Raw genomic sequence first — 12,792 nt, forward strand, 5'->3', positions numbered from 1 at the left:
AGCTCTCTTTGAGTTCACCCAAAAAAAACTGAAACAGGGCTGATCTTCCACCTTGCTTTTATATCTTTATACTCAAACTTTGACTCGTACGTAATTATAACCTCGCAACCAAATGTTGACAACTTCTGAGCCGGCTATTATGTTTAAGAATGTCAAACTTGTCTATCTTGTGTGCTCTTTTGGAGTTATCTTGGGTTTAAATAGTATTAAGATTTGTGTTGATATGTCAGCTCATTATTTTGAAAGCAATATATCTTGTCCGTGTAATCCCCCATGTTTTCCACTCCCCCCCCTCCCCTCTCTGAAATATTGATCAAGATTTATAACAAAATGATTAACGGATAATATTACATTTTATAATGGTTCATCGTCTCGACCCCCCACCCACCCTTCACTTGTACTCCCAATCTTCCATAACAGAGACACGCCTATGTAAGCTATTATAAGCATTCGTATACTGTCGGGATCTTTGGGCGCCTCAATTCAATTAGCTTGGATAAGTCGTGTAGTTAAGTTAAGTTCTAGAACTAGAGTAACGATAGTAAATCTGTGCGATTAGAAATATTTTTACCAACTGTTTTTGCTTAGCGCAATTTCGTACTTTTAGTTTCTTCAATACGCTATGATCCTATCACGGGTAGAAAGAAGGGGTCTCTGAGTCATCGCTTTTTAAACGCATTTTATATATATTTATATATATATATATATATATATATATATATGTATGCTCTCCTGACACAAAGAAGATTACGCTGGCTCGGACATGTCACCCGCATGCCAGATGGCAGAATCCCGAAAGATATCTTATATGCTGAGCTTGTGGAAGGAGTCAGACCCAAGGGCCGCCCAAGACTAACATATAGAGATGTCTGCAAGCGAGACATGAGAGCCTCAGGCATCAGCGAAAGTATGTGGGAAAACATAGCCAAAGACCGGAGTGCATGGAGACAGACTGTGCGTGCTGGGACAACCCTTGCTGAGAACAAAAGAATTGAAGCGGATTTAATCAAGAGGGATAAAAAGAAAGCTGCCCTGTCTGCTAGCCCTAAATCAGAGGCATACACATGTACGAATTGTGGCAAAGTCTGCCGTTCTAGAATTGGCTTGATTAGCCACACCAGATTCTGCCCCGTCTCAAGATTAAGCCAAAACCAGTGACTCATTTGGGCGCATCCATTGCCTTTCGAGACAAAAGGAGCCATATATATATATATAAAGAAAAACTAGAAAAATTGTACGACTTCAATTTGAACTCGTGGCCTCAAGCTTCCTCAAGTCAACACATTAACTACTGTGCCATCGAAGTGCTTATGCAAATAGAAGGCATTGTCAGTTTCAAACTTTTAAGCGACAACTAAATTCTCTACGCAAAGTATACAGTAGATAAGATTCAACGTATACCACCACACCTGTCCAGTACAATTTACTTTCCCCTTGTTCGATACTATACAAAATAATTACCAAAAGTTAATTAACTAATTTGTAATTTTTTTTTTAAATTTGATTCTGGTTTCTGTCAGGTACAAAGAAATAATTGTGCAAAGTTTCAACTTGTTCCGAGATTTACCTGACAGACAGACAGAAAGAGTGAGTTGATATAAGCTTTGTTAAAAGTATGGTTTTATTTTGTCATTGTTTTCGCCTAAAGGTAAGGGTGAATGATCTGACCCCGGTCACTCTGTCTCCTACAGCTCTGTTCTTTTTTCTTACCCTCCCCACAGTCTCTTCTATTTGGGAGGGGGGGGTTGGAGGGCATGAATTGTTGAAGTCTGCATTGTTCCGTGCCCACAAATCAGGATTAGAAACTAAACACATGCTAAGTAGATTAACATTTTCTTGCGGTCTATTGCGAATAGTTTGTATGACCTAGTTAGACAAGGAAGTGGATGGTCCTCAACTCATTAACAAAGCGGGATGTGGGGTATACGTCGTTTGGCTACCTATCGTTGTACCAAAGGGCACGAGTTCGAAACTCAAGTTGTTTGTTGAGCGCCTCCTCACGGACGTCCCCTCCACCTCCTCGTCACACCGCATCTGTCCCTTGACTTAAGTTGTAGTTGTGACAGTTCGCGTGACTAAATCCTCCAATTTTCCCGGTCAGCAGCTGATCTTACTAGGGTATCAAGAGAGAGGCCGGTCCATCCTTTGTGTTATCCAGCCAGCTTTTCATTGGACCACCCTTTTTTCGTGTCTCTCCCCACTGTGCCCTTGAAGAATGACTTTTGATAGTGAGTCATGTCTTACAATATGACCAAACCAGTTCAGCTTTCGTCCCTTCGCAGTACTGAGATATTCTTCCCTTTTGCCAGCCAGAGTGTGGAATCGGAACAAGCAAAACATGAAAATACTTTAAAACACAAAAAACAAACAAAGCGTACAGTAAGTGCAAGTGTATCTGTTAGTTTGGATCCGTCATGTAATGAAATGTGTAATAGATCTAGACCAACAACAATAAAGCTGCATGTTTATAAATATTTTTACCAATCGCTTTTATTCAGTGCTATTTCATGCTATTAGTTTTTCTCAATACGCTATGATCCTATCACGTGTCTGGACCAGTTGGTAAATTAGGGAGAAGGGGCGAGGGAGAAAAAAAGGGCTATCAGGGTGGATTTGACCATAATTTGTTTTTCAAAGCATTTACTCACACACACACACACAAGAGGGAACGACCTGAATTTGAACTCGTGGCTCACGCCTTCTAGGGCCGACGTGCTAAGCCCTCTGCTAGTGAGGTACTAGAGTCTATTGATTTCATTATTTAATAAAATGAACCTTCAAATTTGAGTTTCAAAAGCATTTTTACATTAATTCGTTATTTATATCTGCGAATTTAGATATCCCGATGCACATTCTTTCATTAGACATTACCAAATGGTTAAATGGTTACACATTAACACATCTCTCTTCTCAGTCTATTCCTAGGTCTAAAACTCTTATTCAACTCTAAGATGATAAAACTTCTTTTCGTAAAGATATTTTTATGCTTTAACACATGAACATACTAATTATTGTCCATTCATTTCATATTTTAATCAAATTAACATTCAATTTTGTTTTTCTAAAGCATTTTTAATACATTCGTTCGCTGTTCGCTAAAGCTGCCTAGCCGTGTTGAGATAGGCCTATATTCATTCATGAAAAATGGTCACGCATGCGCAGAGTAAAGCCTTCACGCAGCACAGAATTAACTCTATAAAAGCCAATTTGTAACTCTAGATTAGTCTAGATCTAGATCTATGTCAACCTCAAGATCTACTTTATACTTTAACACATGAACATACAAAATTAAGTCTATTCATTTCAAATTTTAATCAAATATATGTAGGTCTATAAGCAAATGTTTTAATTTGAAAAATGGATTTAAGTAGATTAGCTATTTTGATTTGATGGCTTCATTCATACTATTTTTACATTTACACATTCGCTTTATTTATTACATTATTATTTCGTTTAAATGTTTTAAAAACTCTCTCAGTGACTATATCGACAGTAATACGCAAATAAAGACCCGCGGGTCGTGGGTAAAATGTGTCTAGTACTGTATATAGTATTGCCTTCAGCAACCACGGTATAAATTTCAAACAGAAAAAAATATTTATTCGAAATTTACATGACATAATGTAAAGAGCTTAGCTTTAAGATTTTCTGAATATAAGAGTTAACTCTCTTACATTCAAATGGTTTCCCATATTTATTAGAAATAACATGATTGTGTTTGTTTGCATGTTTGTTTGTTCGCTAGTTTGTATAATATTATTGTGGTATGTTGTGTTTTCAAAACATTAGGAGATTATCCTGACGAGAATCGATTGAGGAAATATTCGTAAACCAGTCGATAAACCTTGCTGGCTTAGCCGCTATTGTACTCTCAAATAAGTCTGACGGGAGACTGAGATGAGATAAGAGAGACAAAGAATAAGAGAGGGAGAGAAATGCACAGAGAGAAAGAGAGAGAGACAGAGAAGAATTAGTGAGAGAGGCTGAGAGACAAGGAAACAGAGAGAGAGAGAGAGAGAGACAGAGAGAGAGAGAGAGAGAGAGAGAGAGAGAGAGAGAGAGAGAGAGAAGAATTAGTGAGAGAGGCTGAGAGACAAGGAAACAGAGAGAGAGAGAGAGAGAAGTGGTGGAACGAGAGAGAGAAAGAGAAAGGCGAATTGAAACAGAGTGAGAGAAAAAGAGGGAGAGAGAGAGAGAGAAAGGGAGAGAGAAAGATAGAGAGAGACTGAAAAAAGTTGACAGAAAGAGACAGAGAGATAGACACATGCTGCTGACGATCGTTGACTTGTAGCACCAAACTGCTGGTAGACAACTAAACCGCTGTAGGCGTATTATATTTTAACTTGTAAACCTTAAATACTTTGAATAAATTCTTTGTGAACAATACTTATTATAACTTTTATTAAAAATATAAACAAAACCAAAAAAAATGCAATACATATAGTAGACTTCAGTAATAATAGAAAATAAATTTTGAATTCAAAACTAACTCACTGCAATAACACTTCAATCTCACATCCTGGAGTCGTCTGTCCTAAGACCGCTGACGACAGTTCCACATATCTTGCATCATTCGGAACCAATCGCTAACATCTTCCCACCGTCACCATAAAAACACACAAGCACACATACACAGACTTCATAACAACACACAAATACCATGAGAAACAGAGAAAGACAGACAGAGAGAAGACAGACAGACAGAGAGAGAGAGAGAGAGAGAATAGTCACATAGAAAGTAATGGAGAAATAGAATAAAGGAGACAGACTGCTCTGCAAATGACATGAAACTCAAGCAGGTCTGATTCACCAATTGATTTGTCCCAGCGTTTATTTTCAAAGTCTAAGCTTTCCCCTCCAGGCGCTTTAACCTCCTCTGTTTCATGTGTCATCTAAAAATACAATCACACTGACCTACACATTTAGACACGCAGATGAAATAATGTCCAAGAAACTAATCTGATGAATAATCCGAATACAAACTCTCTAAGGCTTCAGACAATTTCAGCCAAGCTTTTAAAGCAAAGTGTTCATTTCAAGATGGTTTTTAAGCTAATCTTTGCCTTAAACAGTTTTGCACCAGTGCTGTGTTGGCCTCCTTCAGTCGTAGAAACACTTTTTTCATGTGACTGTGTAGCCCTAGTTTGGAGAGACACTCTCGTCCATATATATCGCAGGTCAAGGTGGCTTTCGCTTTAGTGGTAGAGGAGCCTGCCGTTTTTCGTATGGCTTGCTTTTCTTCCAGAGCTGAGGCCCAAGTTTTTTCACTGTCCATAGCATACTTGGTCACCATCTCTTTCCACGTAGTGCGGTCTAGGGCACAAGTAGGTAATAGACAAAGCATCAGATGTTCTAGATGGGAAAAGCTATGAGGTTTAAACCACTTCTACCTTTCGGTATAAAGCCAAACATAGGAAAGGCGTCGGAAACTAACCCTTAGGAAAATATAAGGAACAGCTGACCTTTACGCAACTTGCAGGACAAAAGTACTAGGCCCTGACAGAACCTGCCACGCCGTTGAACCCAAACTGTATTGGCACTAGCCGTTATTTAGGACACATCAACTGTTTGGAGGAGGTATGGGAAGGAGGGGCTTGTGTAAGGGCGACATGGTTGAGCTCGAAGCCAAATCCCAGGCTTGTATCTCATTTGTATGTAATGAGCTGTAGTTGTTCCAGGACTGAACGAGGTCAACAAAACGTGTAGTGGGGGGCGGGGGTGGGGGTGGGGGGAAAGCGGAAGTAAGAATTGGAGAGTATTGGGTAGTGGTGTTGAAAAGGGGGTGGAGGTAGGGGATTGTGTAGGTAGAGTGGGTATGAGCGGGGGACGTAACAGTATGAAAACAGATGACAAAAATTGCACTATATACCATTGATAGTTATTTAACAAAACATTAAAAATACGCTTTTTTTTTAAAAGACAATACCTCATTTACGCAACTTATAGAGCGATTGTTTTTCACTGAAAAATTTATGAAAGTTAGATTTAAAAACAAAATAACATTTTTTAAACCACCACCTCCTCCTTTTCTCCCCGAGAAACGGTCATGGTTAAAAGACTACAGATGCGAAAAAATTGTCATGAACATTGATTTATTAAACTCTTCAGTCAGAAAAGTTTTGCATTCGGAAATTTCCAAAAGCGATAGACATTTAACGCCACAGTTCTTTCAAAATCGATGTTGGATATAGACCTACATCTAGATCTCTAGCCAAATTAAAATTTAATTATTTTTTTTTTTAATTCAAAATTGGTGACTGTCAAACTATAGCTTTCCCTGTATGGCCTACTATCTAGTAATTCTTTTCTCAGCCATATACATCAACCGTTAAATTTCTAGAAAAATCTATAGATCAGTTTCTGAGATCAGCATCCAGTATCTTCCAGGTAAAGACAGGTAATTTCGTCATAAAATTTCTCGTGCGCTACATTTAAAACATTTCCTTATACAGTTAACACTTTACTTTTAATGCTTTAGACCAGTGGTCCTCAAACTTTTTCCGTAATGGAACACTTCGCCCATCCTGAGTATTTAACGGAAGACTTTGCTTATTTTGTTTAGAGAGATTGATTCACGTGGTGGCCTAGTAGTTAATTATTCCAGTAGTTCAAGGATGGCTGCCTGGTCGTGCGGTTTGCACGCTGGACTGTCGTTCAAATTTATCGATGGTCCAGGGTTCAAACCCTGCCCGCTTCCATCCCCCGTCGTCCTGCGGGAGGTTTGGACTAGGAAGTAATTATCTTCAACTCTGAAGGAACATCCGAAACATGTAAAACATTTTACAAACAAACACCTATTCAGGCTACGCGGAACACGAGGGTTCCATGGAACACAGCTTTAGGCTATTACAACATTTTGAATTTTCACGAGAAACTTAACAACTTCAAGAACGAAAAAAAAAAGACATCCAAACGGTAGATCTAAGAGCATCGAACTCTACTCTGTTAAAAGTGCAAAAAAAAATAATTTTGTAACTTTACACAAAAAAAAGGAGTGTTTATCAATACTTCCTTTATTCTGTGTACTGTATACACCAAAACACTTCAATAGACCACAACAGACAAGGGTTTCGTCAGCACCAGATGTGGAAAAATATACAGGTCGCATCTGGTTAGCATAGTCATGTGATACATTGCACTCATTCTTAATCTTCGCAATCGAAGCCATTGCTTGATTGTTATACACCTAAAAAAACTAGCTATTCATAGAATTGGAAAATTGGATAAAGTATTGCTGTCAGTTGCTTGGAAGCTTTTAACAAAGCTTCTATTAACCCTGTCTATCTGGTAAAAAGTTTGTAAATGTGATATCTCCCACACCCAATCTCGGACCAAGCTGAAATTGTGCACACATATTTCTTTTACCTGACAACGCAAGAATCAATAAAAAAAATCAAACCAATTTGTTAATAATTTTTGGCAATAAATTATTGTGTTTCGTATCTCGAAAAAAGAAAGAAATTGTAATTGACTGAAGTGGTGGTATAAGCTGAGTTAGCCCCCTTTATAGGGCGTCGTCTGAGTCTTTGTGAACACAGTCCTGAAAAAATAGGGCTAGATTATAACATTATTATATAACTGTACAGTCTTCCATATTCAAAAGCACCACACTAGCAGAGTGGTTACCGTGTTGGCTTGAGAAGCCTGAGAAGGCTTGATCCAAGAGTTCCAATTAAGGTCGTTCCCGTTTTTTTTTATAAATGTTTGTTTATTGTTAGTCTAGATCTATTACACCATTCCGACCAAAGCTAATACCAAGTCATTCATTTCATTTCCATGAGATGATCCATAGTCGTTTCGGGTCTGAAGGAGACCGTATAATAGAAAAAAATTTGACCTGTTTATGCATTTAACTCATACGAAGTCCCCTTTTTTTTTTAAATAGGTCAGTTCTGTGGTCACTTTCTTAACATTCAGTCCCCAGAGTGTTTTAGTCCTAGTGCATTCAATTAACAGATGTCTAGCTCTGATACTGAAGGCGAGATTCCAAACGACACTCTAAAATGTCAATAAAGAAAATGCAAAACAAACATTTTGATCGATCCTAGAATCAAATATTTTTAAAAGAGAAGAGGTTTTCTATTAAGTTAAGACATTCAGATTATATATATAATATTTCAGTGTTATAAGAAAAAAACCAATTCAGATCAAATTGTAGAAGCTGCAAGAAATAAGTACATACAAGGAAACTAACTATTTTTTCATCTCCTTGTATTTTCAATCTCAGGAGTTGAGTAAAGGTCCAATAGAGTGAGCTTGCCCATGTGACCTATTGGCTTCATAATCAAGCATATGCAATACTACTGATTGAAGCTGAGAAGAAAAACATGCTACTTTTTCCAAGGCTTAGAGTGCATGAGTTTGAGTTTTGAGTTTTTTGGCACATCGGCACACTTTAGGCCATGTCGTGCCCGCATAGAGTGCATATAAAGTGCTTCCAGTGGGCGACATCGTTACGACCAAAGCTTATACCCAGGCATTCATTTCATTTCGCGACTTGCAGGGGCCATAAATGGATAGATCACTGATTAGTATAGAAATATTAATACTGCATCTTACTTTACTAATACACTTTAATATTAAGCACGAGAATGTGCTAATTAGCTATTAGACGTGTGTTCAGAGTAAAGTATTGTTCCGGAATAGACAAGTTTCTTGAGAGGTCGAGTGTGCTTATGTTTTTAAACTCATCTACATCCCATTGAAGTAGACTGTTACAAGTACACTTGAGAAAAAAAAATAACTAGATCCAAAGGCAATCGTGTTTGTTTATTAATGTCGAGAGATGGTCTCATTGTGTTTCAGTCTGGTATTGAAGACAGACACTCTACACACCTCAAATATTTAATTGGTTAGCATTTAGTTTTAGATCATGTCAACACGTCTGATACGCACTCAAACACATATCCCTATATGGGTGTTGTGTATTTTATGTTACTTGTGTGTTGTGAACTGATCTGCTCTGGTGTGTCAAAATGTCTAGGTGTCCAGGTCAGCTTTTGTGTGTGTACTGTGTGTGTGTGTGAACTGTTTTGTCGTTCTTGAACAATAAATCCTAAAATAAAGACATGTTTTCCTGTACTACAATGGGCACACACACACACACAAATTCACACATAGGCTTATAAACTGTTATGGAGTATGTGTGTGTTTGTGTATGTGTGTGTTTCCTAGTTGATATGGAAAGGGAGTACTTATTGTTAGTTGTTGGGAGACAGCATTAATTCGATATTAGAATGATGCAAGATAAGCGTCACTGTCGTAAGCAGTGTGAAGTACGGGAGATAGTTCTATGATGCCAGACTGTAAAGACGTGTTTTTGTAGTGGGTTAGATTTGTTTAAAATAAAAGTTTATTTCATTTAAGGTAAAATGTGTATATACTGTTTAAAAAAAAGTTATATCTAGTTTGGTTCACAAGGAAGTTATTTCAAGTCTTATACGTTAAAAATAGAATACGCCTACAGCAGTAAAGTTGTGTACCAGCATGTTGGTGCTGTAAGTCAACGACCGTCACACACACACACACACACAATGACACAAACACACACACACACACACACAATGGCTCGAATTAACTAGATATCCGCTCCCAAGATGCCCCTGAGGACGTCTGACAACAGTGCGTGAAGAAGTCACTAAGGTTTAGGTCCTTTGGGGTTAACGTTTTGTTGTTGTTGTTGTTGTGACGATGCGACACAATTGTGACAAACGAACATGGTCAATACATCTAAGTCCTCATCTTCAATTGTGTCATTCCGAGATAAAAGGGGCCGTTTCTTGGTCACAATAGTCCATGAGTTGAAGTGAAATTGTTACCTCAGGACAGAATGCTTTTGTGTCTTTGTGTCTGATTGCGTGCGTATCTGTCTATACTGAATAAAAATGTGTCTAACGGTACAGCTGACCATAATAAAGATATTAGAATTCCTTTTATTTTCTAAAAATTCTAGAAGTTCTTCCACGATCTAGCTAGAGGCTTGCTAAGATACGAGCTGATGTAACAGTAAGCTTGGAACACAATATATGGTCAAAAAATGAGACTGTAACATTTACTAAAGTATTTCTTCTTTTTAATAAACCATAACAGTAGATACAATCCGAAGAGATAGAAGTCATGGTACAATAGAGTCTAGTGATTGTGTATTTAAAAAAAATGTGTAAAATTAAAATGCTCATCTATAAATTCTGTGTAAGAAATCTTCATTTTGAAACTATCGCAGATTTCTACTATGTCATAAACAATGTCAAGGACGCTTAATCAAACGTCACTGTTGCCAACTAAATAAGCAGAAATTGAGTTATAACCATAGACATAAATAAATATAGACTGGCCGATTAAAGAGTTTTATGAAATGAAAATTTGTGACTTGCAATTTTGTGTACTTTATTATACAGCATTTATGAGCAGTAGAAAAGTTAAGTATTCATATCTATTTCAGCCATAACCTATATAAGTATTCACTAGTGTTTTGTTTAATCTCTAAGAATGAAGATCATGCAACTTTTCATAATTCGGAAATCCGAATACAATAGATATACATGTTTTCAAGTTACATGAAGTTACGTCCTTCGGCCAGTCTATATTTATTTATGTCTATGGTTATAACTTTTACACTACACGCATTGCAGTTCATCATTACATATCTCCTCTTCCAATATGAAACTATTATGTACTACAAACGGAAGGGCCTACTAGGTTGTGTTCTGCTCTCCTAGTGCTGAAAAAGTGCACAAAAACTATCATGTGCCTTTAAAAAATCAAACATAGCGAAACAATTTCTTTATTTTATACACCGGATACACCAAACAGCTTGCTATTTATAGATTTTTTAATCTCTTATCATGGACGAAGTATTCGTGCCGGACGTAATAGAATGAAACTATTGAAATAGTCACGCATTGAACTCTAGAGTTTTGATTGCCAGTTGAGGAACACATGAAAGGTTAAGAAAAACAATACTGGTAATGTATATCGATAAGTAACACCAGATTAAGAAACGTACATCTACGTGTATGGTGGCGGGTCATGTCAGATTCAGAAACGTATGTACATAAAATAGTTCTGTATATAACTTTAGTTACAGAACACATGAATATTGTTGTTAATTTTCGATATTATCTGCCAACATTTTTTAAATAAATAAAAAAAAAACTACAACTTTGACATGTAACAACACATCGGAATTGTAGCCTCGACAACTTTTGAGGTTGTTTTAAGAAGAAAGTTATATCTAACTATTTATATCTAAATGTAAATGTTTCACACAATAACAATAACAATAATAATAATAATTACCATTAATGCAATTTATTTCAACAAGTAATCCGCCATTTTAGAATGAGTACACAAAATGTAACGACGTCTCAGAAAGAATACATTCCAAAAGGACTAGCAAAGTTAGCCCGTAATAAGCGAAATAGATTACCAAGAAAACACAAATCTCTTTTTATATATGTATAACGGCACTAGAAATATAATTACTAAAAAAAAAAAAAAAGCGCAATTCACCACAGCAGCAGACGCGGCTGAGAAGAACAATTGGACATACAATGGAAACACAATAAGAAATCGCGCGCGACACAGAATTTACGCGATACCCTCCCCTGTCTGTTCTGTAAGTGACTAAAAGTCTGCGACCAAGAGTATTGAAAATCTCCCGCTCTCCCTCCGTTTCTCTCTCTCTCTCTTCATTTGTTTGAGACAAGCGAAGTCTTTTTTTTTTTCAATACCTCTACCACCTCTCTCCCTCTTTCACTCCCTCCTTCTTTCACTCCCTCCCTCTCTCCTTCTCTCATTTATTTTACCAATATAATGCAGGGAGAAGGAAGGATATAGCAAATTTTATAGAAAAAGAGGTTAGGGTTTGATCATGTCTGTGTGTTGGGATGGGTGACAAAGAGGGGGGGGGGGTGCAGACAAAGTGTAGGAGGAAAATGTTCGATATCGCAATAAGGAATCTCTGAGAGACCTGATTCGACGACTTTCACGCGCGGCAGAGTTGCGATTCAATGGCGTCTTCGTCTGCATTGTCTGGTGCCTGCAGTCTCGGCAAGCTTTAACAATGGGCTGAGTTAAAGACGAGTCGTTGTCCTCCTCCTTCCTAGCAAGTGGGGGCGGCAGATAGACATTGGTATGTTCACAGAGGTCACAAGCAGGTTCCGGTAGATTAATACATTTATTGATCTATAGATCTAAGTAGCTCTTTTTTTTTTTTTTTTTTTTACTTTTACTCTTATATCCGAAAGTAGAGATTTTCATACATGGCAGCCAATCCATAAATAGCAATATTTTTGGTGTATCCGGTGAGAAAAATAAAAGAAAGTGTAGAAAAGCGAAGTTTTTCTTTTCAGTTCTTTGACTATTTGGTACTGCGCTTGCTAGCACTGCATTATTAACATTTCTGAGCGCTTCTGTTTGTAGCTGTTGTTTGGTTGGCAACAAGGAAGTTAAATGTAACGTCCTTGGCATTGTTTAGCTTTCTTGACATTGTTCAATCTATCGGGAAAATCCCCAACAGTGTAGTTACCGAACATGAAAATAAATTTTGGTTAAGATAATTACATTTTTTTTTAAAGTACTTTTGCGGTATCTGAGTGGTAAAGCGCTTGGCATCCGAATCTTGCAGACCCCTTACAGACCTTGTGGTCTAAAGGGCAGATGATGTAAAGGTCGTCTGTTTCAGTGGCCTACGGTGTACGAGGGTGTCATGTGGCCAGCGCAACGACCAACTGCCTTTACTTTTCTCTAACTAATATCAGATACCCATTAGAGCAGGGTGGACTCTTAGGT

The 12,792-nt window shown here is 37.5% G+C and overlaps 2 protein-coding genes across 2 annotated transcripts in view; both read right to left on the reverse strand.

Annotated features, from left to right (window-relative positions):
- Nucleotides 1–11,758, reverse strand: part of LOC106079805 (atrial natriuretic peptide receptor 3-like) — a 113,182-nt gene extending 101,424 nt beyond the window's left edge. Inside the window, exon 1 of the mRNA XM_056016973.1 lies at nucleotides 11,299–11,758. The gene's annotated coding sequence lies outside the window, so the exon portion shown is untranslated. The remainder of the gene's footprint in view (nucleotides 1–11,298) is intronic.
- Nucleotides 1–12,792, reverse strand: part of LOC106067685 (atrial natriuretic peptide receptor 1-like) — a 486,432-nt gene that overhangs the window by 406,533 nt on the left and 67,107 nt on the right. The window lies entirely within an intron of this gene.

This window comes from Biomphalaria glabrata, chromosome 18 (assembly GCF_947242115.1).
Source record: "Biomphalaria glabrata chromosome 18, xgBioGlab47.1, whole genome shotgun sequence".
Lineage (NCBI taxonomy): Eukaryota > Metazoa > Mollusca > Gastropoda > Planorbidae > Biomphalaria > Biomphalaria glabrata.